The sequence below is a fragment of the Rana temporaria genome, chromosome 3 (assembly GCF_905171775.1).
Source record: "Rana temporaria chromosome 3, aRanTem1.1, whole genome shotgun sequence".
NCBI lineage: Eukaryota > Metazoa > Chordata > Amphibia > Anura > Ranidae > Rana > Rana temporaria.
In genome coordinates, this window is record NC_053491.1 from 392,494,753 (window position 1) to 392,511,568 (window position 16,816).

General features: G+C 46.0%; 1 protein-coding gene across 2 annotated transcripts in view; it reads left to right on the forward strand.

The window, feature by feature from the left end:
• Positions 1 to 16,816, forward strand: part of SHISAL1 (shisa like 1) — a 217,937-nt gene that overhangs the window by 65,241 nt on the left and 135,880 nt on the right. The window lies entirely within an intron of this gene.

Here is a 16,816-nt window from a genome sequence, read left to right on the forward strand (position 1 = left end):
GGTAGGAGTCTAGGCCTCCGTTGATTTCTACGGGGCCCATTACAATTGTCAGGCTCCTGCAGTAAACCAAGGATATAGCACAATTGGCCAAAATTGTTCACCAGGGCTGGGACAAGGAGTGGGCAGAAGGGACCACTGCCCTGGGCACACATGTATTATAGGGATTGAGGCGCCGAAAGTTCCTTCTACTATAAGGCAGACAGGAGTAGTGACAGCGCCATCACTACTTCTGTCAGCCCAGCACTAGAATCAGCAAGGAGAGGAGGAAAGAGCTGGGTGGAGGTGTGGGCTGTGCTCTCCCCCCCCTCTCCTAATAAGCTTGTGCAAAATGAAGGGGGGGAAGGGGTCGCAATTTGCCATATCTGCCCGGGGCACTGGATGATCTTGTCCCTGCACTGCTGTGCACCTGCTGGTCACTTTAGTAGGGAGGATGGACTTGTAGGCAGTTGGTTTCTGATTGGACAGGCCATGCCAGTACAGACAAGTGGGGTGATTTTTCTGTGTCTATTGCAGTCATTGTTAATGCCAACTAAAGGGGGGGGGGGAGTTAAGCTGCTACCTTTGATATGGCCTTTTATGTCTTAGTACAGGGGTGTCCAAACTTTTTTCAAAGAGGGCCAGATTTGATGAAGTGAACATGCGTGAGTGCCGACCATTTTGCCCGACATTCTTTGAACCATTAAAATTTGGTCTAAGTGTGTTCGTTCAAGCACTAATACACTGCCCAACAATAATTCTCCTGCCTTTGTGGCTGTGTGTGGTGAAGAGATGAGCGTGGGCGTGTTATTTGGATATACCGTATTTATTGGCGTATAACATGCACCTTCACTTTAGGAGGGAAGTACCAGGGAAAAAAATGTAAATAAAAAACTGTGAAGCAAAATAAGGGTCATTGCTCATCAATGCAGCCTAATCAGTGCCCATCTGCAGCCTCGCCATTGCCATGAATGCAGCCTCGCCATTGCCATGAATGCAGCCTCACCATGGCCATGAATGCAGCCTCGCCATTGCCATGAATTCAGCCTCTCCACTGCCATGAATGCAGCCTCTCCACTGCCATGAATGCAGCCTGATCGATGTCCATCTGCAGCCTCGGAGGGAAGGGAGGGGTCGGGATGAGCACCAACTCTTTAATACAATTTCTCCCACCTCCTATGATAGATAGAGGAGTTGTCCAATGGCAGCCTAGGAGACGGGACTTCCTATTACAGATGTCGCTTAGTGTTGAGCAGAATATGCCATATTCGATTTCGCGATATATCTCGAATATATATTCGAATATTCGAGATATATTCGCTAAATTCGAATATTCGTGATATTTTATCGAAATTAATTGAATGCGATTTTTCGCTATTGCGAATGCGAAAATAATTGCGATTTTTTAATAACTGCGGTAGGAGCGCTCTGATTGGCTTAGAATATTCGTGATATTTTATCGAAATATCGCAACATGCGAATGCGATATTTATTGCGGAATTTCGAGATATGCTGGAGGAGCGCTCTGATTGGCTTAGAATATTCGTGATATTTTATCGAAATATCGCAACATGCGAATGCGATATTTATTGCGGAATTTCGAGATATGCTGGAGGAGCGCTCTGATTGGCTCAGAATATTCGTGATATTTTATCGAAATATCGCAACATGCGAATGCGATATTTATTGCGGAATTTCGAGATATGCTGGAGGAGCGCTCTGATTGGCTCAGAATATTCGTGATATTTTATCGAAATATCGCAACATGCGAATGCGATATTTATTGCGCAATTTCGAGATATGCTGGAGGAGCGCTCTGATTGGCTCAGAATATTCCTGATATTTTATCGAAATATCGCAACATGCGAATGCGAAATTTATTGCAGATATTTCGAAAACTGCTGTAGCAGCACTCTGAAATCGAATATGTATGATATTTTAACCAAAATACATATTGCGATTGCGATTTTTCGATCGCGCATGCGCAATTGCGCGAACAACACGCGACCATTTCCTGGAGCCTTGCCAGTTTCCAACTTATGATCGCAGCGCACAGCAACATGGTTGGAAGCAATTTCACTAAGTCTGAGGAAAAGTTGCTGATTTGTGTAAGTATTTTGACCACTGTTATTTCATCATCTTCAACTGCATTTTAGTCTAGTTTAAAAGTTAGTATATATGATCAGATATTAGTATTTCACAAAAAATGTGTCTCCTGCTTTTACAAAACTACAAGTCCCAGCATGCCTGGACAGCTGCAGACACCCTGGTTGGCAAATGTGTATTTAGGCACTTTTCCTTGTTATTTAGCATAATGAATTTAACATTTTATTGGACATAGGACGTATGCGAACGTCCTGACTTCAGTGTCCTCAAGGCCCAAGGACGTTCGAATACATATTGCCCTTTAGATGTTGCAGAACTACAACTTCCAGCATGCCTGGGAATGCTGGCACTTCTAGTATTGTAAGTTCTGCAGGCCCACATTTTTCAGGCCTTTATGCACGGGTCTCTAAACTGTGGCACCCTAGATGCAGCAAAAGTAAAATTCTTAGCATGCACTGACAGACCGTGGCTGATGGGAGTAGTAGTTTTGCAACAGCTGGAGGTGGACTGGTCTTGAAACCCAGAGTTAGGTAACAAACCCGTAGTGTTTTGCAACCATTCTGCCTCCAGCTGGTTATTTTCTGTTGAAAAGCCTGTGGCATGCAAAACACAACCCAAAAACTCCACCCGGTGCAAGGAAAAATGTGCACACACCTAAAGACTGACATCACAAAAAACTGCGACGGTTGCATACGTCAGTGGTCCTCCGAAAAGGTCCCGTCTCTGACCCCCCGGGGCGTTAGGCTCCTGACAGGGAAAAGAGTTACTGTGGTCCATACAGCCGAAGCCATATGGACCCATCTCGGTCCAAGCAGCGCAATCAACACGCGAACAACACGCGACCATTTCCTGGACCCTTGCCAGTTTCCAACATTATGATCGCAACGCAATCGCAGAGCAAGATGGTTGGAAGTAATTTCACTGTATCTGAGGAAAAGATGCTAATTTGTGTAAGTATTTTGACCACTGTTATTTCATTATCTTCAACTGCATTTTAGTCTAGTTTAAAAGTTAGTATATATGATCAGATATTAGTATTTCACAAAAAATGTGTCTCCTGCTTTTACAAAACTACAAGTCCCAGCATGCCTGGACAGCTGCAGACACCCTGGTTGGCAAATGTGTATTTAGGCACTTTTCCTTGTTATTTAGCATAATGAATTTAACATTTTATTGGACATAGGACGTATGCGAACGTCCTGACTTCAGTGTCCTCAAGGCCCAAGGACGTTCGAATACATATTGCCCTTTAGATGTTGCAGAACTACAACTTCCAGCATGCCTGGGAATGCTGGCACTTCTAGTATTGTAAGTTCTGCAGGCCCACATTTTTCAGGCCTTTATGCACGGGTCTCTAAACTGTGGCACCCTAGATGCAGCAAAAGTAAAATTCTTAGCATGCACTGACAGACCGTGGCTGATGGGAGTAGTAGTTTTGCAACAGCTGGAGGTGGACTGGTCTTGAAACCCAGAGTTAGGTAACAAACCCGTAGTGTTTTGCAACCATTCTGCCTCCAGCTGGTTATTTTCTGTTGAAAAGCCTGTGGCGTGCAAAACACAACCCAAAAACTCCACCCGGTGCAAGGAAAAATTTGCACACACCTAAAGAGTGACATCACAAAAAACTGCGACGGTTGCATACGTCAGTGGTCCTCCGAAAAGGTCCCGTCTCTGACCCCCCGGGGCGTTAGGCTCCTGACAGGGAAAAGAGTTAGCAACGCATATCTCCCCTATACGTGTATCCTGTGTTGTTAATAATATATTCATAATTATGCAAATGATAATGGCTGCTATATTTATGTAAAAAAGGTGGCGACCGAAATGGCAGGATATAAAATCTGTCATGTTACCCCTGTCATTGATTAATAAGGCGAGAATGCTTCCAATTGTTGAATAGCATACATTTACGTCATATATCCATAAGGCTGTCAACAAAAGTATTACAATATACTTTGTTCTTCATCTTGCAGAAGTTCCTGGAAACAGGATACGATGAGCTGCGGAGGCAGCAAGAAAAACAGGGAGTTATAAACTCCCTGATTGAGGAACTAGGCGAAGAACACACTCGCATGGCGATCCTCAAAAAGTGGTCCGACCTGAAGAGGCGCCAGATGAACCGGGTCAGGCGTATCCGGAATAAATATCATCCTGGTAAGTTATTGGTCACAGTTATGTTTTTTTTCCCCTAAAGTGTATTTTGTGCGTGTACTCGAGAGAGGAGCCGGACTGCAGGAGTTGGGAGTAGGCAGGCCTCCCCCAGAGGTAATCTGCCACCTTTCTCCATGCCCCGGGTGGCAATGGCGGGTGTGAGGGGGTCCTCCCACACAGACCGTCCTACCTGCTCCGCTTCGAAGCCCAACGGGGCAGAGGGACTCCCTATAAGGGAGTGAGAGGATTTGCCCGCTCAACCAGCCCCGTTAGTCCTTCGCCTCTCTTTTTAGAGACCGCATGGTCAGAGTGCGTGCATGTTAACCCAATTGCGAGTGCGTGTGTAAGTGTGGTGGTTTTTGTGGGAGGGAGGTGGGCATACTAAGCGCAGGCTTACCTCGCATAGCACACCCACCGGGGGCCGAGCTGAGACCACCAAACTCAATTCACATGTAGCCGAGAGCGGGATCCGAACCCCTAGCTGCAGAGGTGAATGGCTTGTCAGCGCAGTGGCAATCGCGTTGAGCCAGCCCGGGTCCCTTGGGGACAGTTATGTAAGGTCATATGTAATTAATTTAAGGTCAGATGTTGTTAACCAAGACGCCATGTTGTTGTAACATATATCACCACCAGCCAAGGTATTCATAGTACTGTTGGAAAAAAACATGGGACAGCAGACAGGAACACAGAAGTTATGTGGGAACATACTTTTCCCATTGCTTTGCATGGGACTTTAAACAAAAAGCCCGACCCTCACCAATGGGGTTAGTTAAGGGATAAATTAACGATCCTATACTTTAAGTGGACGTATAGATAACATGTGACCAAGTGTTATCGAAATATCTACAGCTGTTATGAAGTAACATGTATTTCCCATAGAGTTGAATGGGACTTTAAAGAAAAACCCTGACCAAGGCAAATGGGGGTGGGTAAGGGTTAAACCACCAATCCTATATTTGTGGCTGACATATAAGTAACCTGTGTGCCAAGTTTCATGTAAATATCTTTAGCCGTTTGGACGTGATGGTGGAACATACATACATACATGCACACACACGTTGAGTTTTATATATATAGATTCCCACTAAATTCCTGTGTTAGGCGTGGGGTTGTTATAGTAATCCCGTGTACTCCATCAAGTCCTTTTTTTAACATGAGATCGTCTGAACAAAACAAAGGAGACAAAAACAGCTCATTTTACCATGGTGGCAGCCCAGCTCACGCTCAGTCCCCTGTAGTGCCCACAAGACCCTTTAATATAACATTGTCCCATTGGTTAACTGTCTATATAAATTAATTTGTATTCATATACAATACAGCAGAGTACACAGAATTTGCATACGTCATTAGAAAACATTTTTATAATATATGAACATTGTGTTATTATAGGAGCTCCGCTACCAACTGTGCGCCCCAAGCGCACAAGGCGACAGGCCGCAGAGGAGGAGCAGGAGGAGGATGTGGAAGAGGAGGAGAGGGATGAGGAGGAGCAGCCAGGGCCATCCACATCACCACCCCCAGCTCCTGTGGAGGAGCAAGAGGAGGAGCTGCACCCCCCCCCCGAAACTTCTGGTGGAGTAGTGGGTGACGAGGAAGATGAGCAGGATGAGACGGTTAATTTTACCATCAATCAGGAGGGTAAATATGTGCACAGAGATTAATAAAATGTCAACAATAAAATGTAGCTCTAAAAATGGACAGCATTTAAAGCAGGGCTGTGGAGTCGGTAGATACATTTTTCGACTCCGACTCCTCAGTTTTATGTACTTCAGACTCCGACTCCCCGACTCCCCGACTCCGACTCCTCTGTATTAATATGCAAATGTATTTTATAGATTCCTTGAGGGAAAGAAACGCAACCTACCACAGGACTACTGGCTGGGAAGCCAACAGTCTACTGTATTGCACAGTTTAAGCAAAAGACAAACACAATGAAAACAATCAAGTGACTGGATAGTAGCAGCAGGCTTAAACATCAGGAACATGATCTTTAACAGTTCAAAAATACAGACCACATTATTTGGCTGTTTTAGAACAAAAACAAAGCTTATCTATAATGAACCAAACAAAAAATCTGAAAAACCTAGAAATGGTTTATATTAATCTTGAAATGTAGTTCTAGGCTTAGCAAATGCAAATAAATGCAATGTAGAGTTCTAAGGAAGAGAATTGCCTCTGCCAGATCCTCTTTCATAGAGTCTCTTAAGTCCGACTTTATTATTTTTATGGCTTAAAATAATCTTTCGTAACGGTCTTTGAAATCCAAATGTTTTTTTCTTATATCCTAACAGTTATAAAAAAGCTCAAGGGGAAACAAGCTGCCATGAAAAACATGACGCAGAGAGTACTGGCAAATGAGCAGCAGATACTTTTTTTGACACGCCAAAATCAGCAGCTGGTGCAACAAATGGCGAAAACCATGGATGAGGTGACAGAGCTTCAGAAGTTCATGTCTTAATTTTTTTTTTTTTAATAAAAAATGTTATATTTTGCAAAGGTTTCATTTCTTATTGAAATTGTTAGTTTTTTAAACACATCTAACTTCACATCTAACACATCAACATCAACATCAACATCAACACATCTAGCTTAATAATAACCGAAAACATTTTATACTATTACTAGCTGAATACCCGGCGTTGCCCGGTCTTCCTATCTTAACCTTTTGGGGAGGAAAATCATAGTAATATAAATATACCCATCTTTTATATAAGGGTGTTGGTAAGGGTTAATTTAACTGTTATATATTTTTATTTGGCATATAAGTAATATGTATAGCGGGTATTATTGAAATATCTCTAGGCGTACAGAAGTTATGTGGGAACATACATTTTCCATTGATTTGCATGGGACTTTAAAGAAAAACCCCGACCCTCACAAATGGGGGTAGTTAAGGGATAAATTAACTATCAGTGGTATCAGTGAACAGCAGTGGTAATAGGAGTATATAGAGTGGGAATTAACTTTTTACATAGGTGTCTTGACTGAGCAGCAGCAGCAGTAGTAGTAGTAGTAGATACAGAGTCATATCACTTGGGCAGGAGGTGCCACGATGAACAGCAGTGGTAATAGGAGTATATAGAGTGGGAAATTACTTTTGACATAGTTGTCTTGACTGAGCAGCAGCAGCAGCAGCAGCAGTAGCAGTATTAGCAGTAGTAGTTGATACAGAGTCATATCACATGGGCAGGAGGTGCCATGATGAACAGCAGTATTAATAAGAGTATATAGGGTGTGAAATAACTGCTGACATAGGTGTCTTGACTGGGCAGCAGCAGCAGTAGTATTAACAGTAGTAGTTGATACAGAGTCATATCACATGGGCAGGAGGTGCCATGATGAACAGCAGTAGGAATAGGAGTATATAGAGTGTCAAATAACTGCTGACATAGGTGTCTTGACTGGGCAGCAGCAGCAGAAGCAGCAGTAGTATTAACAGTAGTAGTTGATACAGAGTCATATCACATGGGCAGGAGGTGCCATGATGAACAGCAGTAGGAATAGGAGTATATAGAGTGTCAAATAACTGCTGACATAGGTGTCTTGACTGGGCAGCAGCAGCAGCAGTAGTAGTATTAACAGTAGTAGTTGATACAGAGTCATATCACATGGGCAGGAGGTGCCATGATGAACAGCAGTATTAATAAGAGTATATAGGGTGTGAAATAACTGCTGACATAGGTGTCTTGACTGGGCAGCAGCAGCAGCAGCAGTAGTAGTATTAACAGTAGTAGTTGATACAGAGTCATATCACATGGGCAGGAGGTGCCATGATGAACAGCAGTAGGAATAGGAGTATATAGAGTGTCAAATAACTGCTGACATAGGTGTCTTGACTGGGCAGCAGCAGCAGCAGTAGTAGTATTAACAGTAGTAGTTGATACAGAGTCATATCACATGGGCAGGAGGTGCCATGATGAACAGCAGTAGGAATAGGAATATATAGAGTGTCAAATAACTGCTGACATAGGTGTCTTGACTGGGCAGCAGCAGCAGCAGTAGTAGTATTAACAGTAGTAGTTGATACAGAGTCATATCACATGGGCAGGAGTTGCCATGATGTACAGCAGTAGGAATAGGAGTATATAGAGTGTCAAATAACTGCTGACATAGGTGTCTTGACTGGGCAGCAGCAGCAGCAGAAGCAGCAGCAGTAGTATTAACAGTAGTAGTTGATACAGAGTCATATCACATGGGCAGGAGGTGCCATCATGAACAGCAGTAGGAATAGGAGTATATAGAGTGTCAAATAACTGCTGACATAGGTGTCTTGACTGGGCAGCAGCAGCAGCAGAAGCAGCAGCAGTAGTATTAACAGTAGTAGTTGATACAGAGTCATATCACATGGGCAGGAGGTGCCATGATGAACAGCAGTAGGAATAGGAGTATATAGAGTGTCAAATAACTGCTGACATAGGTGTCTTGACTGGGCAGCAGCAGCAGAAGCAGAAGCAGCAGTAGTAGTATTAACAGTAGTAGTTGATACAGAGTCATATCACATGGGCAGGAGGTGCCATGATGAACAGCAGTAGGAATAAGAGTATATAGAGTGTTAAACAACTGCTGACATAGGTGTATTGACTGGGCGGCAGCAGCAGCTGAAGCAGCAGTAGTAGTATTAACAGTAGTAGTTGATACAGAGTCATATCACATGGGCAGGAGTTGCCATGATGTACAGCAGTCTTAATAAGAGTATATAGGGTGTGAAATAACTGCTGACATAATTGTCTTGACTGATCCAAAGGAGTCATGGGAGAAAATCATGTGGTCAGATGAGACTATAATATAATTTTTTGATCATAATTTCACTAACCGTGTTCGGAGGAAGAATAATGATGAGTACCATGCCAAGAACGCCATCCCTAATGTGAAGCATGGGGGTGGTAGCATCATGCTTTGGTGGTGTTTTTCTGCACATGGGACAGGGTGACTGCACTGTATTAAGGAGAGGATGACCGGGGCCATGTATTGCAAGATTTTGGGCAACAACCTCCTTCCCTGAGTTAGAGCTTTGAAGATGGGTCTTCCAACATGAGAATGACCCAAAGCACACAGCCAGGATAACCAAGGATTGGCTCTGTAAGGAGCATATCAAGGTTCTGGCGTGGCCTAGCCAGTCTCCAGACCTAAACCCAATAGAGAATCTTTGGAGGGAGCTCAAACTCCGTGTTTCTCAGCGATAGCCCAGAAACATGACTGATGTAGAGAAGATCTGTGTGGAGGAGTGGGCCAAAATCCCTCCTCCAGTGTGTGCAAAGCTGGTGTAAAACTACAAGAAATGTTTGACCGCTGTAATTGCAAAGAAAGCCTACTGTACCAAATATTAACATTGATTTTCTCTGATGTTGAAATAGTTATATTCAGCACTGTAAATACATCAGGTCCGGGGCTTCATCAGGGAATGCATGGCAAGGGACCCTTCAGCGCCCTGAACCGACGACGGGTGCCAGAAAGTCACCGCCGATCCAGGACTCATTCATCTTTATGAATGTGAGTCTGTCCACGGAGTCTGTGGACAGACGGGTCCTCTTGTCCGTGACCACCCCACCTGCCGCGCTGAATGTCCGCTCAGATAGTACGCTGGAGGGGGGGCAAGACAATAACTCCAGCGCATACTGAGCGAGCTCGCGGCAGGTGTCCAATCTGGCAACCCAGTACTCCATGGGGTCGTCGGTGCTCATACTGTCAGAAGCACCGACGGACGCCATGTAGTCTGCCACCATGTGGGCCAGCCGCTGGTGGTGACTGCTGCTGCTGCTGCTGGTGGTGGTACTGGGTCGCTCGGTTTGGAAGAACATCCTCATCTCTTCCATTAGGTCCCCTGCTCGGCTGCAGCTGGGTGCAGCCACCTGCTGGGTGAGATGAGGGGGGACAACTGGAGGCCGGGGAGTTGCCTGCTCCAACCGTCTGACAATGGCTGCCTGCAGTTCCTCCATCCGGTGCTGCCTCCGGCTGGCTGGGATGAACTGCTCCAGTTTCCCCTTGCACCTGGGATCCAAAAGGGTGGCCATCCAGAAATCATCCCTCGTCTTGATGGTCTTAACCCGGGGGTCCCTCCTGAGGCATCTCAGCATGTGGGCAGCCATGGGGAAGAGCACAGCCCGCTGTGACTCCTCAATGCTGGCCAGGTGAATGAGGTGCGACTCTTCATCCCTGAGGCGCTGCTGGTCAAACTCAGACATGCCCAACCCCCGGACTATCGGTGCCCCCAACACCGGCTCTCCCTCCTGACCAGGCCCTGACTCCGGGACGACACCAGCAACCACCTCCTCCTCCTCTTCATCATCATCCTCCTCCTCCTCCTCCTCCTCGTCCTGGCCCTGGTCTCGGTGGAGCATTGCTGACTCCTCCTGCTCCACCAAGGCACTCTCCCCAGCCTCGAGCAGGCGATCTAGTGTCCTCTCCAGCATGAACAGTATTGGCAGCACGCTATTGAGGCCAATTTGCTCACTGCTGACCATCTTGGTCGCCTGCTCGAAGGAGGACAACACTTGGCAGACCTGGTTTATCTGCCCCCACTGCGCACAGGCGATGAAAGGGAGTTGTGGTGAAGCCCTCTCAGTGCCTAGTTCCATCAGGTACTCCCTCACCGCCCTTTGCTGCTCCCACAACCTCTTCAGCATGTGGAGGGTGGAGTTCCACCGCGTCACACTGTCCACAATCAGCCTGTGAAGGGGCAGATTGTACTTCCGCTGCAATTTGGACAGGGACGCGGTAGCGGTTGGGGAGCGCCTGAAGTGGCTGGCAATCCTACGCGCCTTTGCCACAATGTCACTCAACCCTGGATAAGTGCGCAGGAACTTCTGCACCACCAGGTTGAGGACATGTGCCAGACAGGGCACGTGCGTCAGACTGCCAGCATGGAGGGCGGCGAGTAGGTTGCTGCCGTTATCGCAGACAACCATACCTGGCTGGAGCCTTCGGGGTGTCAGCCACTTCTGGACCTGAGCTTGAAGTGCTTTCAGCACTTCTTCTCCAGTGTGTCTCCGGTCCCCTAAACTAACAAGCTGGAGCACGGCCTGACAGCGCACGTGCCCCACACTTGAGTAGCTACGGGGGCGCTTGCTGGGAGGCTCAGCAGCTGCGGAGACAGTGGCTTGAGGGAGACCAGCAGTTCTCCCCTGGACACCCCGGGGCGGCACCACAAGATCGGTTGCCGACGATCCCTCACCGACGCCTCGGAGGGAAACCCAATGGGCCGTGAAGCTGATGTAGCGTCCCTGCCCATGCCTGCTGGTCCAGCCATCCATTGTCAGATGAACCCTGTCGCTGACAGCGTGATCCAGCGACAGGGTTACATTCTGCACAATGTGCTGGTGTAGGGCAGGGACACCAGTCCTGGCAAAGAAATGGCGGCTGGGGACACGCCATTGGGGTTGGGCCTGCTCCAACATCTGCCTGAAGGGGTTGCTGTCAACTATGTTGAAGGGCAGCAGATGTTGGGCAATAACCCTTGCCAGGAGCCCATTGAGGGAACGCACACGTCGGTCTCCAGGGGGGAAGGGAGTGGTGCGGTCAAAGGCGTCTGAAATCGACGCCTGGCGCTGGACGGCAGTGCGGGACACAGACGTGGAGGGTGCTGTGGAAGTAGAGGTCTGGCTGCCGGTACCAGTACCTCTACTAGAGGGAGCGGGGGGGCATGACCTGCTGGAAAGAGATGAAGATGTGGCAGGGGCTGCTGTACCCTGCTCACTTGTGGTGGTGGCGCTGCTACCACCACCACGCTTCATCTCGTCATACAACGCCCAGTGGTTTATCCTCAGGTGCTGGTTCAGGGCTGTGGTACCCACCCGAGCCAAACACTTCCCTCTCTTCACCCTCACTTTACAAATCCGGCAGATGGCCACGGTAGGGTTGTCTGCCACCAGAGTAAAGTAATTCCAGACAGGTGACTTCAGCACCGCCCTCCTGTCAGATGGGGTGACGCTTACTTGCACCTGCTGGGACTCGGTGCGCACAGGTGGAGCTGCCTGCTGCTGCTGCTGCTGCTGCTGCTGCTCCTCCTCCTGACACCTCCTGCTGCCATCACCAGTGGAGACCCTGACGATGGTCTCCCTGGTGGTGACCTGGCGCACCGTTTCACCAGGGTGCCTACCTTCCCCGTCGTCACTGACGTAGTGAGCCGACGCGTCAGATGGCAACCATGATGGGTCACCCTCTTCGCCCCCAGAGATGTCAGACCAAGGGCTGAGATGTGTTGGTCTGAGGGAACCACGTGACATGGAGCCTCTAGCCTGGCTCCGCTGTCCCCTCACCCACGCCTGGGTCTGACTAGGTGCTGCTGTTTCCTGCACCAAAACAGCAGCACCAGTTTGAAGGGATGTCTCTGGGATACTGCCAGCAGGTATCCCATCCTCCTCATCCATCCCTTCAAAAAGGTCCTGACCATCAGGACAGAGCTGGAGGTCTGCCTGATGCATGGCCTCCCCCAAGAGATCCCTCTCACTGTCGCTGTCGAACAGTAAGATGCTGGACTCTTGGGGGCTGGGGGGGGGGTAGTACAGGCAACGGTGTAATGGTGGTACTACTGTGAGTCGGGACCGACGACTCAGAGGCACTGCTGTGCCCCATGTAGTCCACCACTACTTGAGCCTGAGATGGCAATATCGGGCGGCTGCCCGATGGGAAGAACTCCCGGATCAGGCGTACTCCCCTTGCACCCGATCCTCTACCACTAGTAGGGGCACGAGAGGTACCCCGTGCTGGCAGCGATCCAGCACTGGGAGTAACTCCCCTACCCCTGCTGCCACGGCCACGGATGCCGCTCATTATTGCTGATATGTGTGTGGGGGGGGTAAACTTTATTGGGGGGGGGAAAATGTGAACAAAATGTGTTTTTGTGTTTTTTTTACAAGACAGGCACGCAGACAAAGACGTACACAGACAGCTACTAAACTATAAGAAAAGTAGTACACCAGACAAGGACTACAAAATTAAAGAAAAAAAAAAAAGCACTAAACAAACACTAACTTTTTTTTTTTTTTTTAAACACAAAACACAGACACTAAACACACACTAAGCTAAGCTAGATGAAATAAATGTACACTAACAGTGTGTACACTTACTACACAAAATTTAACTAAACTGAACACAAAACTTAGCTTTTATAAAAGCTCTTTAGGGAAAACTAAACAAAATGTGAACTGAGATGCCTATCAAATATCACTGAACAGCGAACCTGCAAGATCTAACAGTAACACAAGATGAACAAAACTTAGCTTTTAGAAAAGCTCTTTTATAAAGCTCAGCAAAATGTGTTCTGAAATCTCTTGCAAATATCACTGAACAGGGAGGATTGCAGGATCAAACAGTAACACAAATGAAAAAAACAGCACAAAACAGCACAAAACGTAGCTTTGAAAAAAGCTCTTGGGTCTATTGCTTTGAAAAAAGCAGTTGATATACTGGAAAAGATCCACTGGAATCACTAAATAGCAATGCTGGTGATGATCTAAATCAATCAAGAACAAAGACACAGGAAACCAGGAACACAGAAACAGCCTCCACACTCTATAGCCAGCTTCTGAATCTGCAATGAAATGGTGCTGGGAGTGAGCTTATATAATGTCCATGCAGGCAGGTTCCTATTGGTTGCTAACCTGTGACGAGTGTGGAAGGAGAACTCTGATTGGCTCTGATGCAAAAGGGCGGAGCAAATAATCGCGCAATATTCCTATTGCCGAATATTCGCATTGCGAATATTCGGCAATATAAAATGATCGCTTCAGCTACTCGGCCCAATGGCTCTAATCATACCAGCAATGCTTTCAGACGTCTATGGAGATCACTAGGATGTGATCTGTTTTAAAAATGAAACTGTAAAAATCGCTCTGATGCGGAAGATCGGGGCGAGGAAAATAATCGCGCGATATTGCGTTTGCCGAATAATCGCATTGCGATCTTTCTGGAAAATTCAATGAACGCTTCAGCTACTCGGCCCAGGGTCTCTAATGATACCAGCAATGCTTTTAGACGTCGATGGAGATATCTAGGATGTGATCTGATTAAAAAAAAAAATTGTAAAAAATCGAATATTCGGAATTGCGAATATTCACCGCGAATTTCGAAATATAGCGCGATTTCTCGAATATGCTATATTCGAGTCGAATATTCGCAATGCGAATATTCGTGAGCAACACTAATGTCGCTGAGTAAACAGGAAATTCTCCTGTATGTAATTTGACAGCACTCTTTCCCCCTCTTCCTGTTCCCTCCGAGGCAGCGCTGATAAATACAGTATATATCCAAATTACCAGGGGGGCCACATTAAACTGGAATGAGGGCCGCAATTGGCCCCCGGGTCTGACTTTGGACATGCTTGTCTTAGTACATCTTTGATGGCCACACCACATTATAGGTAGCTCTATCTGCCAACTTCTGGTTAACTGTATGTGTATTGCCTTGTACTAAATGATCACTAAATGAAAGAACAAAAATGTAATATATTGCAGTTCACCAGTTCTTCGATGTCGTGGCTGCATTATTCCCCCCCCCCCTTTTTTTTAGGAAGTACAGAAAATACCGGTCAACCTTGCCAGAAATACAATGTTCTTGTCACTTCCTGTGAGATGAACTGGAAGCATAAAACAATGTTATCTTTTTCTGTTCTACTGATGCCCTCACCCTTATGCCATAGAAATAAACAAAGGCAGACATGTCTGAAGTCCAGGCTGGGTGGCAATTGTGGCTCTTTGCATAGCCACCCAAGGATAGGGAGTACATTATTTGCAGGATCACCAGGTAAAAATAAAGATAAAAAGCCTACAAAAGTAAGAAAATGCAACCACATTATCTAAAGACTGGTAAGATGCAGTATATGAAACATTTCGGTTTTTGGGTTTTGATTTAAAAAAAAAAAAAAAAAACCTTGTCAGTGTGTCCATAGTCCAGAGGGGAGAGGCATGTGCAATCTCTGGTGGTCAAAAAGCCAGGAGTCAAACCAGAGAAAGCAGTGCTATGATACATCATAGTAAGTAAAAGAAACAGCCAGGCGGCACCAAGGGATGAGACACAAGCGAAGTTGGAAGCTGTCAAAAAGGTCATCAGCTGCGATTCCAGAGCCGTGCGTCAGAGCCAAAACATAGAATACAGAGAAAACTGAAAGTCACAGCAGGGAGTTCAGGACAGGTCAAATGAGTAGTGTGAGCAAAAGGGTCAATCCAACAACAGCAGTCACTCACTCACCAGCTACAATGTTTTAAATGCTATGACATGCAAAAATGCATTTAAATTTGTATTTATTTATTTTTTCTACTAAGAGCTTGCAAAGCATTGCACCCACGATCAGCAGATCTTGGGTGCAATGCAGGACTCCTGCAGACTGACTGCGTAAGCTGTCTGCTCGTACCTCGTATGAGCAGGCAGTTACATTAAGGCCGGGTAGAAGCAATTAGTGTTGAGCGTTTTAGGTAGTTCTCTAAAAAAATACAAGCTAACAGCCGCGAAGGCTGTCGGTACTTGTAGTTCTCCCATTCACTATTTTAGCAATAGCATCTGGAAAAAATGCAATGCAAAGTAGACACTTAAAAAAAACAATGCCAGCACACACAGATGGCAGTTGTAACAGTAGTCAGGTGGCACAGCAATAATACCTCCCCAAATTTTATATATTTTGGGGCTAATTGTTGACTACTCCAAAACATTTATTTTTAGTTCCGGGTGAAATTGAAAAAGGTCACAATCTCTGTAAATTTTTTATTTTCTCAACATTCCCAAAATGACCCTCTCTATTTGTCCCTGTGACCACTGTCACCAGGACAAGAAGTGATGGTCAATTTAAAGTGGGGGTTCACCCTAAAAAAAAATTCTAACATTACATTCAGCTTTTTTTTTAGGGTGAACCCCCGCTTTAAGATCTTATGGCTGTCAACAGAACAGGCGATAAGGGAAATTTTCCAATTGGGACATCTGATCAAATGACATTAAGCCCTGGTTCACACTGGGTACGATTTGGAACGATTTGAGATGCGATTTGACATGTCAAATCGCATCTCAAATCGGCGGCAATTGTCGGCAATGGCACTGTCCTAATCATTGCGACACTGCATCTGCGATTTCAAAAAGTAGTTCCTGTACTACTTTTTGCTATTTCGGGCCGCGATTTACATTAAATTGCGGCCGAAATCGCGGCCGCGAAATCGCGGTAAAATCGCGCATTTTACCGCGATTTTGAATTCGCAGCAGTGTGAACCTACTGTAGGCTGAAGATCACATTTTTCCCTCAGTTCCTGTTGTATCTCCAGGACAGCATAAGAAAGGAAATCTCCCCAACAGGACACTGACAGCAAATCAAAAACCAGCAGAGATTATAACTAATCCCTATTCTATTCAAAACTAGAGATACATACTTTAAGCATGCAAGCGTTATGTTCCCATATTAGATGACTTGAGGAATGTTGCTCGAGAGTATTTCAAAAAAGGTTTGCTTTCAATATTCGAGTTTGGAATGAATGGACTTTCCCAAATGAAAACCATTTTCACTGTTATAATTTTGTTTATGTGAGAAGAATTTTCCATCCTGCTCCATTGAATTTTTTTTCACTGTGGTCTATAATACACATCAATTTGACCCCACTGAAAATGAAAG